The sequence below is a fragment of the Talpa occidentalis genome, unplaced genomic scaffold, assembly GCF_014898055.3.
Source record: "Talpa occidentalis isolate TD23 unplaced genomic scaffold, MPIMG_talOcc4v2.1 talOcc4.6, whole genome shotgun sequence".
Classification (NCBI taxonomy): Eukaryota; Metazoa; Chordata; class Mammalia; order Eulipotyphla; family Talpidae; genus Talpa; species Talpa occidentalis.
Genome location: NW_023604972.1, coordinates 7,360,361 through 7,372,731, shown reverse-complemented (window position 1 = coordinate 7,372,731; position 12,371 = coordinate 7,360,361). Strand labels below are relative to the sequence as shown.

Below are 12,371 nucleotides of genomic sequence, written 5' to 3'. Positions count from 1 at the left end.
TAAGGCCCAGTAATTTTAGACCTAGTTCAGATACAAAAGCATCAGGAAAACATTTCTGAATGTGAATCCTCTTGAAGAAATTATTGGAATATGATTTTTAGCAAAAAAAAAAAGTTAGTCCATAACAAAGAAATCTATAAAAAGAAACTGATAGTATTATAGTCACAAGTAGAACATGAGTAGCATATAAACTGAGTATTTTAGCTATAAGAATAGAGTATATATGCTATAAATACCAGTAATGTAGAATGAATGCAAATTGTGATATTTATTTGTAAGAGAGAAGTGTAAGAAAAAGATGAAGGAAGAATAAGTATATGTATTCTTTTATTCTTGATAAATTGGAGTAGAAATATGGCATTTAAAGATGATAATTCATTGAAAATTACATGATCAGCTAAATAGAGAATGGGGCACGGGAACCTATGGACATGTATCAATTTTGTCATTATTAAATGGAAATTCTATCGAAACTGCTAAAGAAACATTGATTTAAATGTGTTATTTTGCTATGATTATAAAGAAACTATCTAGAAGAAATATATAAAACTTTGGAATGATTAAAACAAACACAACACAGACTATACACTGAAATTTTTTTAATATTAAAGATAATTTACATAAATATAAAATATATCATGATGCTAACATTTAGGCTAAGCATATCTAACATGTCACTAATTGTAAATGGGCTAAAGACCATTCCTTGAAAAATACAGTTGAATTATAAAGCAAAATCCAATTGTGTTCTGAGAAAACAGACACATTTAAAACAAAAAAATGGTTGGAAATAAAAGAATTAGAGAAGGCATACCAGGTCAAAAAAGAAAAAGAAGTGAATAAAATAAAAACAGAAAGTAATTAAGCAAAAACAAATATTTAAATAATAATTAAAAGCTGAGATTTTAAGGGAGGCTACAATAAATAGATAAATTCAATTGGGTAACCTAATCAAGGAAAACAGAAAAAAACATACATACAAATTATGTTGAAAAAGGTCACTAACAACAGACAGAAAAATTAAAAGAATTATGAACTATTTTAGTTAATATGCAAATAAACTAGAAAAGGGGGTAAAGCAAATATAATGAATGATTACCTAGGAAACCTTATTACTAAAACTGATCCAAGAAGAAATAGAAATTTAAGACAAACTACCATAAGATGCAGTTGTGTAAATTACATATATAAGCATAAACTTTTTTGTTTAAAGATGTATTTATTTATGCATACAAGAGCTGGGGTGTAGGCCCAAGGTGCTAGGGGATGTATGTGTAAGAGGATTCACCAGAGACAGAGTGGGGTGCAGAACAGGCAGATCTACTGAAATACGCTGCTGAGGGTAGCAGCATGGTAGACAGGAGAGATCTGCTGCGCATGTGGCTCAGCTCGCTGGTCAGGGTTTGAGCTCAGGCTACAGTGGCTACCGATAGCTTCATAGTGCTGAGACTTAACCACTTTCACCACCACCAAGGCCCCACAAACATAAACTTTTAAGAACAAGGGTGGTTTCTGGTCTTTTTGGATCTCAAAACAAATAATTTTGTCACTCTCTTTATAAAAAAGATACAAGTTTTTGAAACAAAAATGTTAGCTAAGTGAACGTTTATTTGAAATGAAAAAAGAGAAAAGGACAAGTTAGAAACACAAACATTAAGCCCAAATGCAAATATTATAAAACTCAGGTAAATAACATATTTTTATTTATTAGCTTATTGATGATACCTTTTTCTTCTATAATTCTTGGTTACATACTTTCTGATCTATTCATTTAAAAATGATTTTGAGCAGCATTCTCTTCAGAAAGGCAAGAAAAACAATTCAGTTTTCCCTCTAGCAAGATTGACATTTGTTTTTTGAATATGGTCTTTTTTCAACTTATTTCAGCCCCACAGCTCGTTACTGATAATAGAAAATCATTTTAGGATTGCTGGCAAATTTGGGAAAACCACCACTAAATTTCTTTCACATATGATATATGTGTTTTCAGGTATTTTAAGTTTTCCTGTGCAATGTTTAATCTTAAATAAGGTTTGAGCTGATGCTACTCATTACTTAGAGCAATTCAAATTGCTATTATGTTGCACTAAGCTGCATAATTGTGTAATCAAATTACTCGTTAGCTACATGTGCTGCCATATTGACAAATATGTGTGTTTTGTCACTGAAATCCTTGTTTATTGAGACTCAGTTTTGGGTGGTAATTTGGCACTATCATTTGTCTAGAAACTCCCAACCTTGCTAAGGTTTTAGCTATTGTTAGTCCTCCTACAGATTTGTGCCTAACCTGTGAGAATCTGATAAATTCTACTTAGAACAATTTGATTTTTTTTTAAGGGTGGCACTTTCTTAGATGTATATATTCTATTACTAAGTATTTATTTTCAAGGAAAAATCAACAAATAAATTTTGACTAGATGTGGATTGAAAACATGTTTCTTGTTTATAGAATTATGTGTAATAATTAGAAGATTAGCTTCCACAGATTAGCTCCTGGCTCCATACACTTTGTTTGTTTATTTATTTATTTATTTAATCTGTCTATTTATTTATTTAGTGTGGGAGGGTATAAGCCAGAGTGCAATGGGTGAGAGGATTCACTAGAGACAGAGTGGGGAGCAGAACAGGTCGATCTACTGAAATACACTGCTGAGGGGAGCAGGGGGTGAGACAGGAGAGGTCTGCTGCCCCATATGTGCGTTAGCAACCTGGACGGGGATCATACTCAGGCCATAGAGGTGATAGTGCTGAAGTTTAATCTCTAGGCCACCAGGGAGGCCCTGGCACCATACACTTTAATCTTAGTTTCAAACTAAGATGCTTCCAAACTGGGTACCATGAAAAAATTCTTATCTCGGTATCATTTCTGACATTGTACTTTTTGTTGTGATGCCAGGTCAGTAACCATAGTATGAAATGGAGGTACTTTGAAAGCCATTCCTACATACTGTGTGGGCTAACAGCATACAATAATGCATTGAAGTGACTGAAGATCATTGTGTGTGTGTGTGTGTGTGCGTGTAGTCCATTAAAGTCAAATGTATGTGGCACTTCACTTTCCTATTTCTGGTTAAGTTCTCCAAAAGCAATGCTGGGAGGCAGTTTGGGTTTAAGATATTCATTAAGAAGCAACATCTGTGGTAAGAAGGAGAGGAAGCAGGCAACACAGAGCTTGTGATGCTGGGAGACTTAGAGACAGCGCAGCTTGTCAGAGGCTTGCTCTGTGTTGGTCTGAAATGCCTGGGCCTCTGTCCCCACCACACTCAGTCACCAGAGGAGAGGGCAGCCCTCAGGTAAGATGGCTCTCCACAGCTGCAGTGGACCCTGAAGCTACTTACTGCTATAAACTGTCTCCTCCCTTCACCTCCTTCAGTTGAGAAGTGAGTCCTTTCTTGAAAGGGGGTTTGGGTGACACCTCTCCAAGTCTCCCACATTCCTCTTAGTGGGATTCCCAAAAATATCTGCAGCCCCTCCAACATCATCTGACAAAAACAGAAGAGTAACAAAAATTAGCATGGAAAGAGACATTGACCTGACCCAACTGTGATTTAAAGCATCTTACTTTGCAGATCTGACAAAGCATATAACCATGGGGACAAATTTCCAGGGCCCTTCCATGATTTTGTTATGGGACCATGCAAGGGGCCCCAAAGCTTGAATTTTACTGTTGTATATTACGCTTGTGGAATAGTCTATTATCCGCAAAGCAGCCACTTGGATGGTTTCACAGAATAATTCCACCAAACCTGTAAGGAAGAGGTTAATCCAGTGCTACTTATGCTGAGCTGGAGCATAGACATATAAAGCAGTGTTTGACATTCTCTTTTTATGAGATTAATATGATACTGAAACCCAAACCCTACATAGAAGGAAAAAAACTAAAATTTAGACCACATAATTTATATATGTTGAAAATTGCAACCAAATAAATTGTACTCCCCCATAGTACTTTACTCTGTGATATGCAGCTATTTAATTATATAATTTAAATATACCTTACTCTCAAAATCAACAACTTGCTTAATGGGAAAAAATAGTCTATGTCTCATCAAATTTAATTCCAAAAGGATTTTTCATAGAATCTATATAATTTGAGTATAGCATTAACATGGCAATTAAACAAGCAAGTAGAGTCAAGAAAACATTGGTGGGGAAGAGAGTAGTATGGGGAATCTAGGTTTTCCAGGTATTAAAACATATTATACATCTAAACTAATTAAAGCAGTGTAGTATTGCTACATGAAATGGACAAATCACTGAACTACCCCAGGAATTCTAGGACCTAAACCCAATACATCTGAGAACTTAAAATATGAAAAAAGATTAAAACAAAGACTGCTCAAGAAGTAAAGTAGGAAAAAAAATATGATTGACTTCTGACCTCACCTCATACATAAAATGAACTCCATATTTTTTAAAGATCCAATACAAATTGAAACCATAAAATACTAGAAGAAAATCTGGAAGAATTCTTTAAAAATAAACTCAGAGAGAGGAAGTCATTTCTTATCATAACACAAAAACAATATGAAAACTTTATAAATTTAATCACATAAATGTAGAAATAGAATTCTGCAAAGAAAAAAAATAAAGTCAAAAGACAAAGCACAAAATAAAAGAAAATATTTGCAACTCACATTGCAAATAGAGAGTCTCTTCTGTAGAGATTTATAAATCAATAAGGAAAAGATAATCTAAAAGAAAAATAGATAAAAGATTTCAATAGAATGTTATTGAAGGACAAAGTTCTGACAGTCAGAAATGCAAATGGTTCTTATATATGTAAAAGTACAATCAGTTTAATTAAAAAATAAATGCAAATTAACACTGCTGTAAGATACCATTTCCTACCTATTACATTAGTGAATTTAAGAACATGGTTTACCAACATTCTATGTGGACAGAATGTGTTGGCACATCTTCCTTTGGGGGCAATTTGGCAGTATTCAACTCACTTTACTCATGAATGTTCACCTCCTTTAATCTGGAAATTCTACTTCTAGGAGTTTATCCTCTTAATGCAAATTTGATTGGACCAAATGAAAGTGTTATTTAGATTGGCCAGAAATGATTTACTGCCTGTAATTTTATGTAATTGAAAGTGATCAAAATAATAAGTATTTAAAAATAGCATGGGAATAACCTACAAGTATATCAACAGGGAACTATATAAATAAATTATCCTTTCAGTAAAAGACGAAGCAGGTATTTTTTAATTAAGTATTTTCATTCATAATTATATAGCATTACTTCATGCATAGTGTTCAGTTAGTAAAATAACATGCATCATATACCACTCTGTGAGTAGAACTATTAAAAAGAATATATTAAAATATGTTTTCCTCTATGTGTAAAAAGTGTCCCTGGAATGACATGATGAAGCAGGGTCCTATATCTCTGAGTCCTACACAGTGTTGTAAACCAATGTTTACAAAATCATTACATCATTTGTTTTGGGGAAAAAAACCACATGACTGAGGGCAGAGACACAGAAGGGCTCTTGTAACTTTTGCAGAAAAACTAAACAAAATAACTTCTGCTATAAGCCTCAGTAATAAGTGAATTAATTATTTCATTAGATGGGGAATTATTGAGTAATTCACTCTATGTTTGACCTAGATCAAGTTGTTGGGTGGTAACATGAGCAATATCGACAAATTCCCTGCTCTCTGCTGATAACATGCTGGTAGGTGGAGAAGGACAATAAACAAATACTCGTAGACACTTTGCAAGTGTATAAAGAGGTGATAAGTACCACTCTGGAAAACAGAGCAAAGTTGCCAACAGGAAATACAAAGGAGGATCAGAAATGATCCGCCTAGTTAGGCAGCCTGGGAGCAGAGCCTCCAGGAGGTGAGGGAGTCAGGAGGATCCATGGGTGGTGGTAGGGGAGGTGCTGGGAGGGTGGTGATATTTCCAGACAGAAGGAAAAGCACCAGCTTCTGGCATGTGTGAGGACCAGCAAGCAGACCAGAGAGGCTGCAGTCAGGGCAACTGAGGCGCGCTGGAGCCCTGGGCAGAAGGTCAGTGGGGCCAAATCGTGTTGCCAGATTAAGACAGTGTCATAGTACTTTACTCTGTGTATTCAGTAGATTTCAAATAGGTTTTCACAGTAGATTTCTACACAGTTTGTAGAAAAAAATTTCAACTAACAAAGAGATCCTTGATGTTATTCACCTCTTCTGGATACGCGTTGTGGCTCTTTGTAGATCTGGGACTCTTAGCTGCGCAAATATCATGAAGCCTTTTAGAGATCCTAAGTGTTTCCTGGCTAAGGATCTTGACCTTCTCAAATCCGCTGTGAGCCTCCTCACACTCGCCTGATGAGGTTTGTTAACTCAATGTCCCAGGTCTCTCCCTTGCTGAGCATAGAAATGTCTTATCTTTCTTATCTATGTGAGTTGAGGTCCTTCCTCTGTTATTAAAACACAAGGCAAATATTGCAGAGGTTTTGGATTAAACTCATGCATAAAGGAAAACGTCCAAAATTTCTTGTTAAGGAAGGCACTGCGATGGGTCCAGGGTCCTCCTCCTGCAATGTGCTCCCTGCGAGCGGCCAAGACTTCGTGTTTTAACTGAATAGAGTTCACAGCAGGCTAGATGGGCTCGGTGTAAGATTGAACTTTCTAACAGAAGTCCTTACCATAGGACACAGTGCTTGAAAGAGTAGAGAATATCCAAAAAAGAATCTGAGAGACCCCTTTCCAGAGATGTTGAAGAAAGAACGCCTGAGTAGGCAGAAGCTGGGTTTCAATAGCATTGGGTCTTTCCCAACTCTGCGATGCTACGAATGTGTTGCTCTAAAAGTCTACCTTTGCTCTCACATTCTGTATTTGGAGTTTCGTCCCTTTGATCTGTCTGGTAGGCATGGCTGTAACGCATGGGAATGCTCTACTTTCAACAAATGAGGAGTTTGACTCAAGTTGATCAAAGGAAGAAACTTTGTTGCTTGTATGGCCTTGGATGCATTCAAACTTCTGTTGAAATTAGTATTAGGATTCCTTCTCTTGACCTTCAACCATGAACGCAGTGACTCACACTACAATGGTCAGCTCATTATCGAATTTGTTCTTAAAGTCCAAAGTGTAGCAGTAGGTTCTATAAGGCTCCATATAATTTATCCATGGCCACAATTATGCCATAGGGTGAACAACTGCTCATTCTCTATGGCAGATGAAAATAAATGGCTACTTGGCTTGTGAGCCTTTAGGGCTCTCCTGATGTAGGTTGTGGTCAACTGATGTCCTCTAGGTTTGCTCTTACATCTGCAGATAGTTGAGCGATATCGCTCTGCTCATCTGGTCTGGGCTTCCTGTAAGTGTGGAGCTTGACTGACTGTTCAGGCTGATCTTGGGTAGCCTCTTGAGGGATGAAGGAGGCAGGTCAGCTTTTGCTTTGTGTGTCTTTTCCTCCAGGGAGTTAGCCAGGCTTGTTCTCCTTACAGTTTTGTAGATGCAAGAATAGGTAGAAATGGTCAAAGTCTCCAAAGGTCCAAGCTCAGAACTGGAGCATGATTTCTGCTGCTTTCTATTGTCCCCATCAAGTTCCAAGGTCACCTCTTTAATAGAAGAATGGCAAGATCAAATGGCAAGGGCATGGGCACAGTGAGGCATGAGGAAAGGAGTCATTATTATAATCCATCTACCAGGGGCTCCAAATAAGCATCATGAAATTAAACTCTAGTGGGTTATTTCCTGTCTACCCACACCAGCTAGCTATCATCCCTGGTAATAAGTCTGGAACAAGGTAGAAAGAACTATTTTCCTTTGTCCCAAGTGAGAGCTCTGGTCTTTCCAGGGGCTCTGTATCAGCTAGAGTGGGTCTCAATTCAGTGGACCCTCTGGAACATTGGGCAGAAGACTGAGAAAACCCAATCTTCTCCTCGCCTACATCCTTCACGTCAAGGTCATAGGATATCCTGACTTGTGTATTATTTTATTCCTTGTGTTTTGTTAATGTCATATTTTAATTAGTAGAACAATCTCCAAGCTTTGTAATTGCCTGTCACTTCGTAAGTGCTCAATAAGTGGTTATTATCCATTGCAGATATTTAGAAATAGGTGCTATATTTTGGAAGAGATCCAAAGGTTTTCAATAGAGGACAAATAGGCCCTTCTCATAAGCCTGCCTGACCCATTAAGTGTAGTCTCCCAGGAGAGCAATAGAGTGCCAGGACAGGTGCTTACTCCCTTGCCAAAGTTGCCTATTAAGGAACATCCCCCAGCAGCTAGCTGTGAGAGCTGTACTTAGGCACTTGTTATTGTTCATTTTACTCAAATTTCACACTGCTACTAACTTAATTCATTGTCATCTTCTTATGGGACTTCTTTAAAAACAGGAAGAGAGAGCATGAAACAAACAAGAACTTCTAGGTTTTTTCGGCCACTGGGTGTTCATTTATAAGTGGTCTCCTACATATTTTGTGCTCTCACACAGCTGGTGACAGATGGCTTGTTACAGCCAAAGCCAACCTTACTAAATTAAGATTTGGAGGGTTGCCACAAGAGGCTAGTTAAACCTGTCACTAACTCTTCATTTAATATTTTAATAGGTGTTTCTGAGTTAGGACCCATTTTTCTGGATTTGCCTTTCTCTCAGCATAGGAAGACACAAGTTAGGCTTCATCATGCTATTTTTTCTCATCTTGTCTCAAACACTCAGAGAACCAAGCTTTGAAAAGGGCAAATGAGCCCAGAAAAGAAGTTTATGTAAAAGCACAGGTAAGAACACATTAAAGTGCAGAGAGATAGCATTGGGTACTGCCAACGCATATAACAAAAGCATGCTACTAACTCATCCAAATAGCAGCAAGTCCTTTCCCTCAATATGTAGCCAAGGATAAAGGGCTAGAAGTGACCCTCGTAGGGGTGCAGTTGGGGGTCCTCTCACTGTAAGAATGGCGGTGTTCATCTGGTTTCCTTTCAGGGTAATGAAGACAATTCCAGTATATGGAGCTCCTACTCTATGTTGTATCTCCTACCAGTGATGTCATTTGTTCCTGGTAAGAAGTTTGTGAGCTCTGCCAGGTTGTGGTTACTGGCCCCAATATGAAAAGAGGAAATCGAGACTCACACAGGGGAAGTGATTGGCACAAGATCATGTGCACACGCATGAGGCAGAGCAGTCTTGAACTCCAGTGCCAGATCTCAAGGCCCATGGTGCAAGTCTCCACTATAAAGATGGGGGATTCACTCTGCACAGGGAATCGAGAGTGGAAGAGGCTCTTTATATTTATGTTGATGGCATATGTTCCTTCAAGTGCATACAACTGTAAGTTGTAGTTCCTTATAGCCTATTACTGGATGGGAGAGGGAGGGTAAAAGCACACTAATGAATTCTCTCTAATGTCACCTGTCCTGTACCAGTTAGAAAGCTGTGTGAATATGGCAACAAGCTGAGCAATTCCTTCCTATTCCTCCCAAGTGCCTTGTTAAGAACTTGCTATTTGCCAGCAAACATACTAAGCACTTTTTACAGGGGGATCCTATTTCCATTTTCACAACAACCCTTTTGGTAATTATTGGCACCCTCAATTTTGCACAGTTTTAAATTGAGACCCAGTTTCAGAGATGTGAAATAACTTGCTCAAGGACACACAGCTAGTAAGAGAACACGCTGGCACAGAATTCACTTCTATCTGACACCTAACCCCTTGTTTTGATTTTTCTCGTTTTCACTAATATCTGATGCAGCTAAAATGTGTATCTTGATCTTGTGTTGTCTGATAACAAAAGCACTGAGGCCCAATATCGGAAAATGTATCTCCTTTATCAGGATTGCAAAGACCGGGCATGGAGATCCTGGTCAACGAGAGAGCATTCTGGCTAGAACGCTGGCCCAATGCGATCTTGAGTGTGGGTAGCTGCTAGCCTTTTTGTTAATTAGGAAAAAACTACCCTGGGTGGAAAGATAAGTAAACATGCTTTTTCTTCTGAGTTGATGTCAGCCTGGGCCATGTGTCAATCTGATAGAGTATTTTAATCCTGACTCATTCCCTAAGACAGGTATATTCAGGCAGTACTAACTGCATCACTGTGCATGGAAACCTTTCCTAGATAGGGTTGAGAGATGAAAGCAAAGAACTTTTGTAGTATGCAGATTAAAACTAATAAAAAGTAATGAGATTTCTATGACATCAAAGTGAAAATTAACATAACATAACATTAATGCCTTGCACATACTAAGTGCTAGATCAGGATTTGTTAACTAAATAAATCCCAAACTGGGTCAGTTTTTCAGCTTCCTTCTTTATGATGTTTATAGGATCACTAAGGATAATTTGCCATTTTTCGGTTGGTAACTATTCAGAGTTCACTCTTGAGAGCACAAAGATTTTATATACAACTTTTCCACTGCTGTTAACTTTTCTTCATTATATATTGCTCCATCATCTAATTGTTTTTCCTTTTTCTACTGTTCTTACAATTTATCAATCTGTGGCCATTTAGATGTCAGATGGCCATATATAACAGTCATCTGATAAGACTCTCTCTATAAGACTTCTTTTTTGGGAGATAAGAAAAGAACATCTGATAGTGTCTGATGTTGCTGGGAAAAAGTGTTTGCTTCTTCCAGTGTCTAGAATCTAAATATCTAAGCACCACAAATCTGTTAGCAAAGTCCTTCCTTTTCAGTCAGCAGCCTCCTGAGTGACCCTGGTTTCCCTGCAAGCCAGTAACTGCTCCTGCTTTAAACTTCACCCCTCTGCATCCATAGGGTCTCATCAGACCCCTTTCCTATCCCACGTCACCCTCAGTTCTCTACTAAACCACTGCAAGCATCTCCCAACAGATCTTTTCCCACCAAATCACATTTTTAAAATCTACTTCCTCAACTGCCAAAAGGTGCTTTTGAGAATTAAAATCTTACCATAAAATTATTAACTGCCTCCCCATTGCCTTAGGGGGAGCAAAACACGCTGCTTAATAAAGCACTTAAAGGTCTCTCTGTGCGCTGGCCCCAGCCTAACTTCACGACCTTGTCACTGTCTGGCCCCGTGGAGAGTCTAACCCAACCTGATGTCTCTTTGTTGTTTCAGTCCTTCATGTCTGTGCCAACACAAAAATTTCTTGGAGTATGCACATCCTTCTATTACCTAAATGATGATCTACTCTTCCTTTAAGAAAAAGATGTGAGTGTTTTCTCCAGCTGATGATGATTCCTTAGTCCCTCCACTACGCAAAATATCCCGCCCCCCTCTCTGTTAAAGATGAAATTTATGCCTGGGTTGTGTCTACATGTTCTCTGTTATTATGCTAAGAGTGTGTAGGGATCAGAAAGGATCACAGGGATCAAAGGATATTTTTTCCTTTCTTTCCTGATCTAGGGAAACTGAGACCCCTAGGCCTTGACATTTTTGGAATAGGCAGTGATCTTGGCGTCAAGCCAATCCAGGCTGGAATGTGGCTATGAGATGATTAGAGTGACAATCTGGGTCCGCAGAGCCTATACTGGCTATAGGGCAATCACTTTTATCTATGGGGGGATTAGAATTTAGAAACTGAAACACAAAGTTGGACTCTGAAGCAAGGTGTAGAAGATAGGCAGAGAGAAGAGACGCAAATCAAGCCATAATGATGGATGCCATCCAAGGGCCACCAGTGAGCTCCTCTGCTGATGAGATATGATGGGGCCAAAGTATCTTTTGATTCTGAAAGGGCACACATCTTTCAGATTCTGTTCTGTGTCCAAAAAAAAGATCTGTCTTCTTGTGGTGCCTGGGCAAATACTGAGATTTGTGGTCTTAAAAAAAATTGCACATGGGCCCCCCTGGAAGTGCAGTGGGTTGAGTGCCACGCTGTGAAGCTATCCGCAGCCTCTGCAGTGCTGGTGAGATTCCCACATGGTGTGGCAGCTATCTCTCCCACTGCTCCACTCAGCAGTATTTTCAGTTCTTCTGCTGTTCTACTCCCCGCTCTGTCTCTGGTGAATCCTCTCACCCTCCCGCGCCTCTGGCCCGTACCCCAGTGCTTGTATAAATAAAATAAATCTTAAAAAAAGGTTGCACATGTACCTTTTTAAGTCTTTGCTTTCTCAAGCAACACTAAGCTGAATTCTGTCTTTCTAATCAAAAAGTTAAATGGAACATCTACATTGAATATTAAGGAGGTGGAAGGGGAAAGGGGAAAAAAGCATTAGGGGAAATGATGGAGGAAGCAATGTTAAAGTTGACATAAAATGTAGCATTATTGTTTGGAGTGATTCTCTGATCATCTGCTGTATATCCAAGAACAAGGTAATAAACATTTATTTAGCGCTAACCATGTATTGGGCACTTTCCATAGTTTATTACATTCAATTTAATCTTCTTAACAACGTTGTGGAGGGTATCATCTCGTACATATAAGGAAATTTCATGGAAGTTAAATAAC

At 38.4% G+C, this 12,371-nt stretch overlaps 1 long non-coding RNA gene across 2 annotated transcripts in view; it reads left to right on the top strand.

Moving 5' to 3' along the window:
* The window catches only part of LOC129144780 (uncharacterized), a 252,545-nt gene that overhangs the window by 144,385 nt on the left and 95,789 nt on the right, over positions 1-12,371 (top strand). The gene's annotated exons all lie outside the window — the stretch shown is intronic.